Source organism: Varroa jacobsoni, unplaced genomic scaffold (assembly GCF_002532875.2).
Source record: "Varroa jacobsoni isolate VJ856 unplaced genomic scaffold, vjacob_1.0 scaffold_629, whole genome shotgun sequence".
Taxonomy (NCBI): domain Eukaryota; kingdom Metazoa; phylum Arthropoda; class Arachnida; order Mesostigmata; family Varroidae; genus Varroa; species Varroa jacobsoni.
This window is the reverse complement of record NW_019213531.1, coordinates 40,999-57,346: the sequence shown is the minus strand read 5'-3', so window position 1 is coordinate 57,346 and position 16,348 is coordinate 40,999. Positions and strand designations below refer to the sequence as shown.

General features: G+C 40.6%; 1 protein-coding gene and 1 long non-coding RNA gene across 8 annotated transcripts in view; one reads left to right on the top strand and one right to left on the bottom strand.

The window, feature by feature from the left end:
- Positions 1-16,348, top strand: part of LOC111262136 (uncharacterized) — a 111,417-nt gene that overhangs the window by 54,274 nt on the left and 40,795 nt on the right. The gene's annotated exons all lie outside the window — the stretch shown is intronic.
- On the bottom strand, positions 5,555-15,883 carry LOC111262142 (uncharacterized). Its single transcript, XR_002681421.2, has 2 exons — positions 9,418-15,883; positions 5,555-5,975 (listed from the first exon to the last, which is right to left on the bottom strand). It is a non-coding gene; the product is annotated as an uncharacterized LOC111262142 (long non-coding RNA).

The following is a 16,348-nucleotide window of genomic DNA, read 5'->3' as shown; positions in this document are numbered from 1 at the left end:
GATTGCACTATCCCTATGATCAGTTGTAGATTTGTGGAAGATCACTATTGAGTTTGCTTAACATCGTTGTGGTTCTATGACGTCCATTCTACTATGGAACGTCAAAGTATGCGCGATCTTAGAAAGAAGGGCTTGGCATATAAATTTCCGGAATACTCGTTTTTTCCTGTTCGGGAGATAATTACCTAACCGATGCCAACAAATTACTAATGTTGTCTATGACAGGCTGCGGACATATATTTTTACCGAACTCGAGAATCAGCCTCATAGATAAAACAGTGCACAGTAAAAAAAAACTACCGTGCGAAAGTGACGTACAGATTCAATGAACCAACTCAGGATACCTAAAACTGGGACGATGCACTTGTTCTAATAATGGATATATATTAATTAGGGGCAGTATTCGCTATTTGTCGGATTAAACATGAGTCGGATTTACAACGGTAGCATTGTCAGCCGCCGTAGCCGGCGATCCTTTGTGAGGTCGGCTCGAACTCCAAAGCTGAGCATCGAACAACTTACGGCGTACGTTCTGTTCATGTTTGCACTCCTATTATGTTGTTGTACCGTCAAAGGTTTTTATGTAAAGGTGTCTCGGATAGTGTCTGCGGGTGGAAGGAACGTAGTATTATACTACAAGCTGGTTATTCAAAAAACCTGAACGTACGTGCTCATGCTGAGTCCGAGTGTAAACTATTCTAACGTGTCTAGAGGCCTACTTAAATTGCAAATAACCTGACTATGATTTTAACGAACCTAGCAATAACAATCTTTTTCCTGACTATATGAAACTATATAGGGTTTTATTTTGGATAAAAAAAATTTGCATATACAGACAAGGAGTCTAGTCTTTGATTATCGTACACGTAGAGTTAGGTAACTCTAACTTTTAGTGAATTACGTGGAAACTTCGATATTACTATTAATGACGTATAGAAGAAACAGATAACCAAGTAGCAGTATAAGCAAATTCGTGTGAAGTTTACTGTAGTTGTATTTAGATCATTACATTCTCATTTTTTAACGCTCACACAGCGTCGACTACAAATTTATTAGGTGTATTAGTTGTGAATAATCCATAATTCTCGCTTGTTTTCAAAATCTCGTGTTCTAGGTATCAAAGCCACCTCTATAAGCAACTACGTTATTGCAGACTGTATATGAGTCCGTTTACAAAGCGTTATACAGCTGTGCGATAGCTATGAAAAACCGCCATCAGCTCCAGAAGGACCTTCGTAAAACAAGACAATACGTGCTCTTCTCTTAAGCACTCAGTCGCCTGTGCAAGAATTGCTAGTGCTCCTTGCACATAGTTGGTACGACCTGGTACTGCCATGAATAGAAAATTGCTCCTGTGCCAAGGTTTTTGTCGGCGGTTTAAGTGAGTTTCGTTATTGTAAAGCTAATGCCTTTGTTCCCTTCACGCGGAAGAATAGAAAAGGCTTTCGAGCCCTTACTTAATAGCGTAAGCAAACGTAACAAAAAGCTAGTCACAAAAGAACACTCGTAAAGTAAATGACACAGAATGGCTCCGATGAAAAATCCATTTTTTTTTGTGCCACCCTGATCAGCCTTAAAAGTCGTCCTAAGGAGTTCGATCTCAAAACTAATTTTCTCCGTTATATTCCTATGTAGTTAACGAGCTCATGTAAAATCATGTAGAAGTTAAAATGCTTGCGGTATTTCTTTTGTTGACGCTTAAATTGAGTTTCGTCCCCATGTTGGCATTGGCTAAGCCCGTCGTCAAGATTAATAAACAATTTGGTTATGACCTCATCAACAAATGGCAATAGGCGCGTACTTAGGACGAAAGAGCACAAAAATAGAACCACTCAGCGTAGTTACCTGTTGGGTCCATGCGGCCCCTGTCTCCAAAACATTCTACGTACATACATTTGCTCGTTCTCCCTTTCCGTCTATTGCCTGTATACCTCACGGCTCTGTGCTATTTCTGTTGCGTGTGGTCTAATAGACGAAGTGAGGAGGAACGTGGCGTCCATACACTATTTGCATGGCTATACACATACTCCCACGCAAAAAGAGGCACACGCGCGTTTTGTGATGAAGTTTTCGTGCGGCCGAGTCAAACAGAACGGACTTTGACGCAGCGTTTGATACTTGTTTCTGCAAGGCTGTCGCCGATGTATATTGTTACTGTAGTTAGATGTGTTAATGATTAAATATCTACTGAATAATGGATAATAATACGTACTTCTATTTTTCGTCGCGTTTTGCCTGTAGCTGGGGGCTGCAGTGATAGGCTTTAGTTAGCAGTGGATAATGCCTAGGAGTATAATTATTAATTACAATAATAAATTTTCAATATATACTGTGTTAAAGTTATAGACGTACTCAATATGTTTGTGAATTATCGATACGTATCTGATTCCATCAAAATGCTGTGGTATCTATGAGGATTCAGGCGATTCACAAGCAATGTTTTCCTTCCATGTGTCACCACGTGCTTTAGTGCACACGCACTTGTAGAAGGATCGACCACTTCTGTTCTTTTGAAAACAAAAGTTTCTTCCTAGTTATAGGGAGTTGCTACTGCTCCGACACGGCTGCCGTGATCCTCTACAGTTCAGTCGGATGTTGGGCTGTCAGCTGTTAAGCTGTTACCCTGCTGCGTCGTGGGACGACCTCCCAGCCAGTTTTTTTTGGTAACAACAAAAGTGGGTGATGTTATACCGTCAACAGAGCGAATGTTGGATAGCGTTCTTTGTTGTCTTTGTTGTTGTCTTCAGTGCTTCAAGGCCATGTTGCCGGCCATACCAGGTCATTTGCTTTTTTTTCGCGCTCTTCTTCTGGCAGCTGTATTCTGCATGGCCGAGTGGCCTGGTGACCCACTTTCATCACTCGTATGTCCTGGAGAGGCCCTCTACCTCAGGGCTAGAGCCAGACATCTCATACTAATTCTGTGTAGAAATCTATGAATTGGCGTCATTCCATGGAAATTTATTCCCTAAGAAATGCTATATGTACAATTAAAAAAGCTTTTCATACGTTCTCCTCTACTCGTTGTAGGTCCATCATGATAGTACCGTCTTTCTTTACTCCTGGCTTCATCTTTATCTAAATCAGGTGCCCTTATAATGTATATGATGGAATGCCAATGTTCTATATAAATGAAAAAGACAAATATGGCGGATTGCTAACCTAGCTGTGTAGTATTTTGTAGCTGGGTTCGCTATCTTTTACAATGAAGGCGTTGTTGTCCTGATAACTGCTTTCGTACACCAGAAAATAAGCGTTGTTTATGGCAAACACGAAATTTAAGAAGAGCAACGATAGGCTATCTTTCAACAAGAATGTAGAGGTTCTAGTTGAAGGGTTGAGCAGTATTTTATTGTAAGTTAACAATATTCGACTAAGTAAATGCGTATTAATGCGTTTAATATTAATTAATGTTACTGGTTTTACGTTCGACACTGCCACTAGGTGTTGCTTCAGATTCGTTGCTTCAATTAGTGCACTGTCAAGCTTTCATTTACAATGTTTACCTAAAAGTAAAGAACAGTTATAGCAGTTGGATCGCTGAGTGAGGGTATAGTGAACGAAAAAAACAAGCTCTACATTACCAAAGGAACACGCGACGCGGTTAGGTCGTCTTTTTTTGGCTGTACCTATTTGTATTGGGTTTACCGGCGAGTCAAGCCGAAGCACTCAGGAGCACAAAATCCAAAACGCTTTCCTGAACAAAATATGACTGCAGCTTTTTATAAATCAGTGTTAGTGTGGGTACCTTATGCCTTATTTTTGAAAAATCTAGAAATTAAAGCTGCTAACAGGTTTGCCAAACGTGGCATACCCGACAATTCCTGTTTAAATGCCTTAAAACACAATTGCTTATTGCTCAATAAGGTTGTCAATAGAGAAGAATGCAGCCAAAGACAGGGTCAACAAATGAAGGTTCCGCGAAGGACTGACCATGTAGACGTCACACGTTTACATTAGAGCTAAAGGTGTGCCATAGAGGCTCCATAGGATGATGTTAGAATATTAATAGTAAATCCGACAGACTTCGAAATTTTTCTAACTACAAGCTGCCGATAGACAACATCTGGCTGGAAGATACTCCGGTTTTCTACAAATTTATGAGCGAAAATTGGTTGAGAAATGAGCTCAGAAGGGAAAACATCCTTAATTAGTCTCAAAAATTAACGCCTAATGATCAAGTTTTTGTTTTTCGAAAGCCACAGGGCTGTGGAAATTCACCGAAGATTAGTGAAAACATTAAGTAAGGAGACCTAAAGCGAAACTACGGCACGTGAATAATGCAAGCGTTTTATAAACGGAGATTTGAAACGTTGAATACCAGCGAGGAGTTGCCCAAATGTCCAGGACGCGAGGCATAAAAACGGATTATCATAGTCGACTTGGCAGGCTTGGCATCTAAAAGCTCTGTCGGCCAAAACAAATCATGATCTATAAACCGAAAATGCGGGAAAAAAATTTATCCCCGTGAATTAATTTTAGGGCAGTTGGAAAAGCAATTTGTAGTATTTTAGGCAACAAAAAAATTTTCGATCGCTATAGATGAGACACAGTGTAGTTGCTGCCGCTAGCCAAAATAGGCCAGGCGAGCGAAAGGCGTCGCTTTAGGGAGAAATCGAGTTAAGTGACAAAGGCATAGTTTCGAACGTAGGGCAATGGCGTCTGGGGCATTTGCTACTATGAGATATGTGCCAAAAGCGAAATAATGAACGCAGCTTCCTCCTGCCCAAGAGGTTCGTGGACCATCGGTGCGGCAACCAATAGGACGCAGTCTTGATAACAACGCCAAACCTCATCGTTACATCCCAATTACTTCCTGTATAGAGCACAGGAATATAAAACGTTAATTTCAAGCCGCTTGATTATGCGGTTCATAGGTGCAACTATTGAACAAGCACAGCCCACTATCGACTTGCTTCAAAAAGCAATAAATAGAAAAATGACATATAGGGCCGCGAATGCTAGGTATATGGCTGTACTGAGGCAAATGTGTGAAAAATACAGGTGAGTACTAATTTCCAGCATCAATTATCATTCTATTCTAATTAATTTAAACGTTGTTCAATTCAAAGTCCGCCGAATTCGCTTGTGTCGACATAGATATAGATAGATTGAAAGGAACAGCTTTCATCCATCCTAATGTAACTCTCACTATGATACTATTGGTAAATTTTGCTCTGAAGTAACTTAACGTACCTAGTAATGATAATAATTATTATAATAAAAAAAAGCTATCAACGACACACATATGAGAGCCTCGATAATAAATAGCTAATAGCTTTACTTTATGGTGGCCTAGTGCGGTTTAGTCTTTCTAATTTTTACTTATAGGCTACCAGCCTAGTTTATAGACTCTAGGTTAACGTACGTATCTATTTTTACAAATCATCTACCGTCGTCACAGCTGCATGCATGGTCCATAAGATAGAATGCTTTCGTCGATGTCGTAGAAGCCGCTCTGCGTGTGTTTAAGGCGAGGCTGACAGAAAATCAAAAGTAGAAGAAAGTCGTCTCTCTTTTTAGATCTATGTCCATTGACAAGAAGCCAAGCGGAATGGAAGCGGTGCCTAAATATACTTTATTGCTTAACGGCCACTATCTCCACTGTCGGTGCGGCTGTAATATACTATGACCATTGCAGGTAACCGGCATGCTCTAGTAGGTTGGCAAGTGCTGACCGACAAGTTCAATGACAATGAAATGATGACAGATAATGTCCTGCACCCTGAGAAAGCATAAAGGCGGAGAAGCAAGCCATTGATGTCGCGGATATACATTTTATAGAGTACACGCATTTGTATCGATAGGACAGTTCGCAGGCCCGCAATGATATTCGTGCAGTTATCGCTGCACAGGGCCAGGCTGATCAGGCGCCAAACATGATCTGCGCTATCGTGTGGGATCGCCAAATCCGTTTTGAAAAATAGGATACTTCATTGTCACCGATGCCAGCAGTAGGGATAGAATCGGGGCACCTTCTGAAAAAGAATGAGAAAAACGTCGGATCATACAAGCACGGTTTGTACATCATCTCACGCAAGCGTTAGTTTAGATAATATCGCAATAATCATAGCCACTGACTTATTCTTATAGTGAAATCGCCTGTTGCAATGAATACAAAGTTAGCTAGAGTAATACTTTAAAATACCTGATCGGTTTAGTATAATAACTTATTTGTTTATCATGTAACTATGAGCCTTAATAAAATTATTTATGCAATACCTATTTCTAAAATGAGTTCGACAAAATAAATGAAGCCACGTAGAAGTCAATTATTTCTGATAGTGCGAGACGGCTACGCATGATTCATACGTAATATGTCACAATACACACTGAAGTACACAAGCAAGTGCTTCATAGAAATTGATAGTTTATTTAATTAAGCAATGTTATTAGAAACTATGTTCGGTGATAATACGAGTACATAATCAGGCTGATCACGAAGTGCTCTTTACATTCGATTGATTACTCAATCGTCGCTACGCGATCAACGCAACGACCGTTGGTCAGCAATATCGTCCTGCACGTTAATAGGGCCTAAATCGGACATGTTTCTATGGGATTGCACGGTCGTTATTTGTTGCTCGCCTCATGTATGTACGTACACCGCCTGAATTTAGTCTAACAGGGCCGAACGAATGCGAATCCTTCAGCAGACAATTTGAGAAATGACGACGCTTTCTTTCTCGGGAACAACATGGCCCTCTGTTTTTCAAGGATTATTTTGTTCTTACGCTGCACAGTGTAAAATATTAGCGATAAACGACTAGATTCTCTTGCAATCTGTTTTTCTCAGGACAATTAAAATCCACCCAAGCAAACATCTCTGCTTCAACGGGCAGAATGGCTATAACAAGCCCAGCATGAAATCACACGACCGCTTCATAGAGATTGAGCTGTAAATAAAAACTAGCTAGCTCAATTTATTAACAAAAACTTATCTCCGCCAAGTACAAGTTAATAATCCAGGGAGCTTCAATAAATCGAGAGATCATGCCACTTCCATTACGAATTTTCTGAAAACGATGTTTACAGGAAATCCCTAGGGATTAAATCAAAATACGTAGGCGGTTAGAACTATGAGCTAGCTCCCTTTTAGTGAATGGCCATTTATCGTTTATGCTTCGTTTATATGGCATCATGGTTTCGTTAGTTAGCATATGTATTAGTGGAACGCTATGAGACTAGTTATAATGATACTCAATTGTTCGACGGGATTGGCTGGTTCTCTCTATGTATGGGTGGCAGCATAAATTTCTATTTGAAACATTCACAGCAAACAACGCTCCTAGCCCTACTGTTAATTGCGCCTGAAGGTTTGGATAGGTGCCCTTCGCTAATTATGAACGGTAACGTCTCTGTATGTATCTGTGCCAATCACAATGCTGCCGCATCAGTCATGAACTACGCACCTGTCTTATCTTAGCGGTGTTCACTGCTACGCTACAAAAAACGATGCATTGTGGGGTAACTATCCACTAGATGGGCCAACGTAACAGTTTGTGCCCAGAATAACTTGGACTGACGATATATACGGCTACAGACAACAGAATATTGCCCGTAAATAAACTAATGTTACTTTTAGGGTTAATCACTGAACAAATTGCGACGATGTCAATGCAAAACGGGGTTAGTAGAGATTCCTCATAAATTTTACTAGTACAACAAAGTATTACACTAAAGGTTTACGATGTTCTCACGGTTCGTATGTTAGATTTAAGGAAATACTATAAATTGACGGGTAGAGAAGCGAATACTTTTCTAAATTCCTATGTGACGGCTATAATTTCTAAATTCCTATGTGACGGCTATAATCTCACAGACTCTTTAGGTTAAATTGAAAGGGGAAGTGGTGTGCACTTTTGTTAATAAAAACTGCTGTCATATTTTGGGAAAAAAAAAACTTTTTAAAACTATGTTCAGCTTTGTACTGTAAACGCATATAGGATTTATGGCAAACGAGAGAAGGACTACGGAATATACGGGGAGACAGACAGAGTTTTCCTCGTAAAACGCCGTTAATCCATGCGCTGATAGAAAAGAATTAACGTGCTTTTAACTGATAGAAATAATACTTAGCTTCATTTTAGCCCAAAGAAAAGGGCTAATAAGACTTCTAGCACTGTTTTCGTCCGCGATGAAACGAGGCAAATTATGGCTGCCACCGTTTCCGCAAATTGGATGTCACTAAATATTTTCCCAAATAATGGACCACTCTCAGTGGCTTGATAAGGGGCAGAAAAAATTAACCCATAACGAGCCCCAATCTAAACAGGAATACATCATACTGTTTATCTATAGCTGTACCTGGGATTCGGGTACAGATTTACCTGAACATTTACAAAATTGGACGAGGATCGGCACAGCCAAGTGTCTATTTTTCCCCGTCATAGGCGGCCATGGGTCTACAGAAGCGTGGGATTTTTTCGGTGGTTTAGGTACCAGATAATATCGAGCAGCATTTTACTGCATGGGCCGGCAATGCGCACAAATTGTGAATCGGTCGACCTATTGATCGATTAGCTAGTTAGCTAACCGTTACTCATTGTTTATCACCTCGCTTGGAAGCTTTTCACGAATACAAACATGTACCAGATATGTATAATGTACGTTGCATCCTACCTATCCCAAAAATGTAATTTGGAATCGTCTTACATACAAACAACATTATGTTCCGCACCACATATATAAATATATAGATAAAACAGAGCTGTGTGAGAAAATAGGTGCCTACGTATCTGTCTGTCTCATCCAAGGATAAGGTGTGGAACGCGGGGTTCCTGTCCACCTTATTTTGTTTCGTGCAATGGTCACGTAGCATGATCCATGACGGCCGAATGAGATAGGTAGCAGTTACTTAAGTTGCTAAACGGTTCTGTGATCTGTTGCGATTTCAATTGAGTTGCACGTTTGAAAGGTCGGCATAAAGATAGACTGGGCAGCTGATTCTCAGCAGATAGCTTTGTGATGCCCAGAATTATTTCGAAAATACTATAACAACAAGATCATACGCTTACGGAATCGCATAAGAGATTTGAGAATTACGGCTCACATAAAATAAAAAGGGCCGAGAAGCGAGCAAAACGATCCTTGAGTTAGCGATTCGGCATATTTCATTCGAAAGGCAACATTACATAGTGAGTAAAGATTAAAGCCTCAAATAGTCTGTCATATCAAAAAAAAAAAACAAGAGTCCAGTGCTTCAAGTTGTTACTAACTATTATTGTTAGCTTCTATCTCTATGACATTATTTACATAAAATGCAAATTGGTCCGTTAGAAAATATCAGAAATCAATCTGATACATCAGATTGATTTCTGATATTTTCTAGGCAGGATTGAATTATACATAATTCAACAAAAACCTAGAACCTATAAAACCTTTATCTGCCTATAAAATCTGAAGCTGTCGTATACATACCCTATCCATTGTAACTGCTCGTTAACCGGTTCGCTTACACATTTGTCCGCGAAAGTTTTTCTCCACGCACATACTCCGAATAAATGGATTTTCGTAGGCACACACTACGAATAAACTTGCATTTACGTTTAAAATACACGCCAGTCTGCAACTCGCCAAAACGTCTATACGCGCGGCTGCTGACGACGGCAGCGATATTGGCTATGTTCGTGTTGCCCAATTCTTTTGGCCCCGGGCAAAATGGCGCGGTTGCTTTCGTAACTATCTCTTTTGGTGTAGTTTTACGTGTTAATATCTGCAGATACATACGCACAAACGAATATGCACACCTTTATGTTTAGCGCATGAATGCGCCGTGCATAAGGACCTCATTTTTTATGTATACACAAAGTGCCTTAATATTTTCTATGTATTTATTTGCCTTACGAAATAAATTAAAAAACTAGCTTAATCTTTACGCCCTTTTGTTTTGGTGACATGCAATAACGGCTAACCGAAGTGCCAAGTTTCGTACTTGTAGAAGAAGCAAGTACCAAAACCTTTGCCAAAGCCACTTGTCTAGTTCCTACTAAGTAATAGCTGTTTTGCTCGCCAAAAGCATATACTTTCATATAGCTTTCAACGAACTTTTTGAGCGGCGGAACGAAATTTATGATGATCCATTATGAGCTGGCGATCCAATACGGGCAAAACACAATATCGTTCTTTTCATTTAACCGAAAGCAATTAACCTTTGCCAAAACCTAAAGTCGAGATGGTCGAACTTTTACGTCGACTTCTACTTTTATCGGTATCACGCTTCTCCTGGACACCGCGTCGAGTAAGGCTTTGACGCATGATCGGATGTCATCATAGAACAGCTGATCAGCCCGTTGTCAACCTACCGAGTCGTACATAGAACTGGGCTGTCCCACATGTTTTTAGTCAAGGTAAAGTGACTATTCGTCGTTTTGATCTAAGTTTCTAATCTAGACTTAAATCTGTCCGTGCTTTTTTCACATTAAGCTTTACGCCTCAACTTACGGTACAGTTAGCCATGGTAAGCTGTGATGCCATGCACTATGTATTGCTTATCTGGAAGATTTGAGAATCGAGCATTCAGCTCTGCTTAAACTGCGTATTTTCATACCAAAATAATGATTTCTAGGCAAATTTCTGTAACTGGTGGTGTACGGAACCGACTTAGCATCTTATTCTACGTCATTACCTTCTCCCTAGCGCTGCCAACGGATTGGATGCATTGACAGCCGTAGCTAAACAACTACGATCTCTCGCGAAACGCTGATAGGGATGATGGTAGTAGTCAGAATACTGAACTGCCTAAGTATTTACGAGGACTACCACCGCCGTTTTTGTTCACTGTCAATGGGAGCTAAGTGCCACACCTACGGCTTCTGTTTATCTGTATAGCAAGCAGCTTGGCCGAGCCTAGATAGAACTCGTAGAATCTGCTGGCGAGCTGAGCTTTTTTTTTGACTACTCGCGTTCTTTCCAAATGTAACATAAAATTCGTAATAGACGTATGCTGACAAAAAAAGAAAACTTGTTTGTGCTACCCAGCGCCCAGAATTGATAAATGACAACTGATTGTAGCTAGTATGTAAACATGGCCATTACACAGGTAACTAGGCCCAAACTGTCACAGCTCTTCTTTACTGTAACCTTGTCACAGTTAAAATCGTAATAATTAAACATCTGATGTCGGTGTGACATTCATGTTTGGTATAAATCATATCCATTGTGTATACAAGTAACAAAAACACATAGGTAATTAAGATAAGATTTATTACGGATCTATTCTATCTGTAACGAAAAAAAAACACTAGAATAAGTTAAATTCGGTTATTTCTATGTTAATTTCGCGAGTTAATGGGTTAGCGAAGCGAAAAACAAGGTGATATCACAACTACGGTTACAAGTATATATGCCACTTGTGAGCTGCTACGAATGATCACACCATTAATTCATTATACACCTCTGGCTGTATCATTTCGTAAGGTTGCTTGCCGATTTTGGGCGTGGAGCTTTGCGTCTACGTATAGTCAGGCAGCATCTACTAGGCCATCTCATGTGTAGGAGTCTCAAGTCCCGGCAGTCTCCGCATGAGTCAGTGATTTGCTTGACAATCTCGCTTCTCTGGACTGCAAGCAGCGCTATCCCGCACCCAACGAGTTTATTCTACAAAGGCCTATTTTGTGCCATCCTGAGTGCTTCCCTGTCTCCGTTTCCGCCCACTCTTCTTCCGTGGCTAACCCCTAAACATTTTGTCTTTCCATGCTACTGCCATTGGCCCTACGAATTTCCGACTACGATTTTCCTATCTGAACCACTCCGCTATCACTGTGCTATACGGCTGTCTCGTCCCTTTGCCAATATATATATGAGTGTACCAATTTAGCCCTGTTGGTTACTACTGCCCAGGGGGGGGTCAGGCTCAACACAGCATTTCCCATGAGAAAATAATGACAGCACGAAAGAGAGATAATGAGTGAATACGAATCTTACCGTACGTCGGGTCCTTTTCATGGTCTCCTAACTACGCTAGGTTGCTGTGCTGAAGGTGGGCAGTAAATGAGCCTGTGCGGAAAAGAAGGAAAACCGTCCTGAAGTTGCCCTATTCCAACGTGAGCGGACAGATACTAATCTGAATCCTAAGGCTTGAAGCAAAGCGTCAGCCAATAGCCTTTGTCGCTGGCATGGAAATTGCTGGCGGAGCCTTTTGCGCTGCGCTTCCGCTGGAATTCGTCAAAGTGAAGAGACATAATATAGACTGTTACGGCTGAGAAAACCATGGAAAGAAAATAGATTAACAAAGAGGTTTAGTGATCGGTTATTTAGTGTCCAGTTTACTATTATATATTGCCTTGTCTATGGCGTAGTGGCATAGACCGCCAAGTCGTGGAGGTAGTACCACTCTAACAGGGATTCGGATAACCTTGCTCTAGTTGGCCCCACGCGAGATTCAAAGGGCGTGGTTACCCAATACTCTACATCCGCATTTACGGCCGTATTTCTTTTGCCGAACCCTTGTTCGCACACTGACTTTATATATGAAAACCCCTGGGCAGAATCACTGAACACTAAGCTCTATTAATATCAAACCAAGACCCATGTTCAATTTAACCCAAACTAGCCACCATCACACCAATGTAAATGATTTCAAATACTTATAAACGAACCCATTGTGTTTTTTATTTTTTAATTAATTAGTTATGCTTCTTTATAGCGAAGCTTAAATGTTTTTATTACTAGCGAGTGAACTGAATTTGACATAGACAAATTGTAAGACTATTCTGTGAACAATCGGGTTAACCTTCAGTGTCTGTTAACGATATATAACATTGCCGTCTTACCTCTAAAGAACCCAACGCGATAAAAAAATTAAACCAATACCATTACTCAATATAAACACAATGTGTATTCTAATGTTAAAAATATTCAATAACAAAACAGGTCTAGTTGAAAAGCACTGATCGTTATTTTAGGAACATGCGTTTCATGGATGTGACTTCTTTCACCTCTCTTTACATTAAAAATAGGTACTGCAATTTCTTATGCAGATTTTCGAGGCACACTTATTCTCATATTTAGCAATGAGCGTAGAGATGTGTCTTTTACATTTACTACATACACCAATGAGCTCATACAATATAAGCAGGGTGATCACTTGCCGTTTATTATAATTCGACCCATCCCAAACAATGAAGTTACGCTCAGCGGCGCCGGCTCATCTCCAGCTATTCTGACCGACTCCCTCGAACACTACAAGACTCTTTGTAAATAGCAGTCTTATTCTGTCAGCTCTGTATTATTGTCTTTTATAGATACATATCGTGAAAATTTCTATTCGTCCATTTGTATTTCGCTCTCCGGTCCTTGGAAATAGGCTTTAGTACAGCAACACCCAAAGCGGTTGGGGCAGCTGGCTCAAGCGGCACCCGGCCGATAAAGAATGACTTTACAACTACCTCAGGCACGCGTAATGTTAATATACGTATAACAAGGCGACGATACAGACAGTTGCCGCTCAGGCATTGAAAAGCTCTAATGCTGTCCTCCTGATTGATTTTATGTTGCGTATCTACGTCAGTGTGAACATTTCTGGTGACGACTGAGCCACTGGGTCATAGCATGTGGGCCATAACACCCCTTTACTTGTATGCCAAATTATTTGCAGTGTGCCATGTTGTCCTTCAATTACGTTAACATAGCTATACCCAAAAAGGTTCTATTCTTCTAAAACAGTTCAATAGTTCGATTTTCAGATAATAGCACAAATATAGCTCTAAATTTGTTGGTAGATAGAAACCGATTTCGCTGTAGGCCGATTTGAGGCGAAGTCGGTGACTTAAGATTTGCGGGATACCCCAAAATATGTTTCCGTGTGACTAGAGCTATTAGTAACAGATCATCATAATATTATACATAGTCAATTTAAAGTGGAGCATATCATTTTAAGCGTCGCAAGTTTGGATCGCTTCGATCTTCATGTGTGAGGTATATGTGAGACTTGAGTAGCAAAAGGTGACGGCTATTAAACGGTGACAGCCATTGCCATTAATTGTCATACCAATTCGATACATGTACTACATTACTCTTATTAGGAGATAGTGAATTTATATGCAGATGTTGTTCTCTCAGCTGCCTATTTACCTTCGTATAGAACCCGAAACTGTGTCAAGCCTGAACTGGATAATCAAAACATCATTCAAATATTTAAAAAGAAGAAAAACGTCGTCGAACGTTGCGCAGCTTCAGACGTATGGAGAACGGATTAAAAGCATTATGGTGAAGAGTGTCAGTGCCGCCAGCAGCGCCTCCGACCGAGTATGGAACGACGCCTAAATATTTACTTTTTTTTTTTTTTTTTTTTCGCTTAGGAAGTGGTACGAGGGCGAAATGAAAGGGTCAAGTAAAAAAGAAAGACAACTCCTACGGAGTGAATTTAGTCTACGAGAAAAATGAAAGAAGCGCGGCTTAGAAGCCCATTTTCTGGAAGCATCGGCAGTAGTGGCGGTGGTGACGATGGCTGGTCAGACGCCTAAAAACTATTCAAAACGCAAACCTTGGTAACGGTTCGTGGTATGGTAGATGTCATTCTATTTTAGAAGTAGCCATACACAGCATCAGTTCTCTATACAGTAGTTCACTATTTTTATAGCGTATAAACAACACAAGTAAAAGCTTCATCGATTGTCATTGCGAAGTTTTGCCGACCTTACCAGCTTTAGTCCTTCACGGAAGTGCTGGCTAGCGATCGTAAGTTCTTTATTTATACAGAGATTCTTGGTGTCAGCCCTCGTTTTATGTTGTCGCTGGTTAGCTTCAGCCCCTTCTCTATTCAGTTGTGCTTAGGCGGGATGCTTGATAATTCTTCCCTCTCCAGTGAGTGGGGAACTAATGTAAACAGGAGATGAACGAAGGCCGATAGCAGACAGGCTATCACTCATTGCTCATGATGCAAATGCGTCATCAGCGTTGCAACTGGAAGGGTTATGACGCGTTCGAACGGAAACGCTGCGGGGCCCCATCGTACACTGTGAAATGTAAGCTAGCAAATAGCATCAGACAGCCCGTAGCGACAAGCCTGCCCTATGTCAGTACCGTTCAGACGACTGCTGCTGTCTTTGGACTCGGCGTCGGAATTCACGCGCTTCTTAAACGCACACAGCAATGACTCAGAGATAAACAAATATATCAGTAAATAGTCATAGTGCAGACCGACTGACTGAGTGACGTAACCAGACGGCGTCAGAATGTGTCAAGAACGCCGGCTGAAAATGTCTGCAGTATCCAGTTCTCCTTAGAGAAGTAAAAAAAATATTACCACTGTTTAATTTTATAGTGAGAACAATAATAAAATAATAGCAAGATAGTAAAATTAGGTGGAAATAGGTTAATTCAAAATTGTTTCGTGTTCGGTATTTTTGATATATCACCCGGCCCCGCTCTTCTGAGAATGTCTGTTATCCTCAAGTCTTCTCTCGGTACAAAAAGCGGCCAGCTAAAGAAAATTTGTGAGAGTTTATTTTCTTTACATATTTACGATGCACGAACGTGAGTTGTGATTGACCGCGTTTTGTCTTCAAGTCAACAAATTCGTCGTCCTCTTGTAGCTCTTATAATCTCGTCTACAGTGACAATCATCTCCCACTAACGCTGGTAACACGGATAGATATCGACAGGGGAGAGAGCAGGGAGCCTTATATTTTTCCCAAAAGTTCTAGGCCGGCTTACCGCCCTTTCCCATTCAACGCCGATGTTCGGATTTGAACCCCAGAAGACCGCACAATAGTAATCTACAAAGATTGGCGCGACAGTGCGGGGTTCATTCAGCTAGAGGTATAAAATTGCGCATCAATCGGAAGAAGCTGGTTAGCACTCTGTTTCTGATAGTTTAATAACGGTAGATCGGCATCCGAAGTACAAACCAGTATTCGCCACTTAAACGGAAATTCGGTGTTACGCTGCACGCTACGTAAAATGAAAGAGCTATCGGATTTCCTACGGACAACACTCTTTACGTCTGTATACAGACAGAGAAAAAATGCATCAGAAGTTTTATATACTTAATAGATGATAGGAAATGAGTTTGCAGCAGCTAATGAACGTTAATTGAATAGCTCGGATCGAACACACCATTAGTCTGTCGCTTCAATACGAAACAATCATAGACTTTTCTGCATTAGAGATAATGCAAAGAATTGACGTAGAGCTTTAGATAGACAATATATATATTGGCCTTATTGTCTGTTCCCGCTTTTGGTAGGACTCTTGAGGACATCCCGTTAACAACGGTTTAACAAAACAAGCGCATAGCCAACTGAATGTTTAAGGCCGGCAGTCGACCGATTTGAGCGAAAGCAGTAGCCTTAAATCTCGATTTTTTTGTGGTAAATGTGCGTAGGCACAAAGAAATTTCCCCTGACGT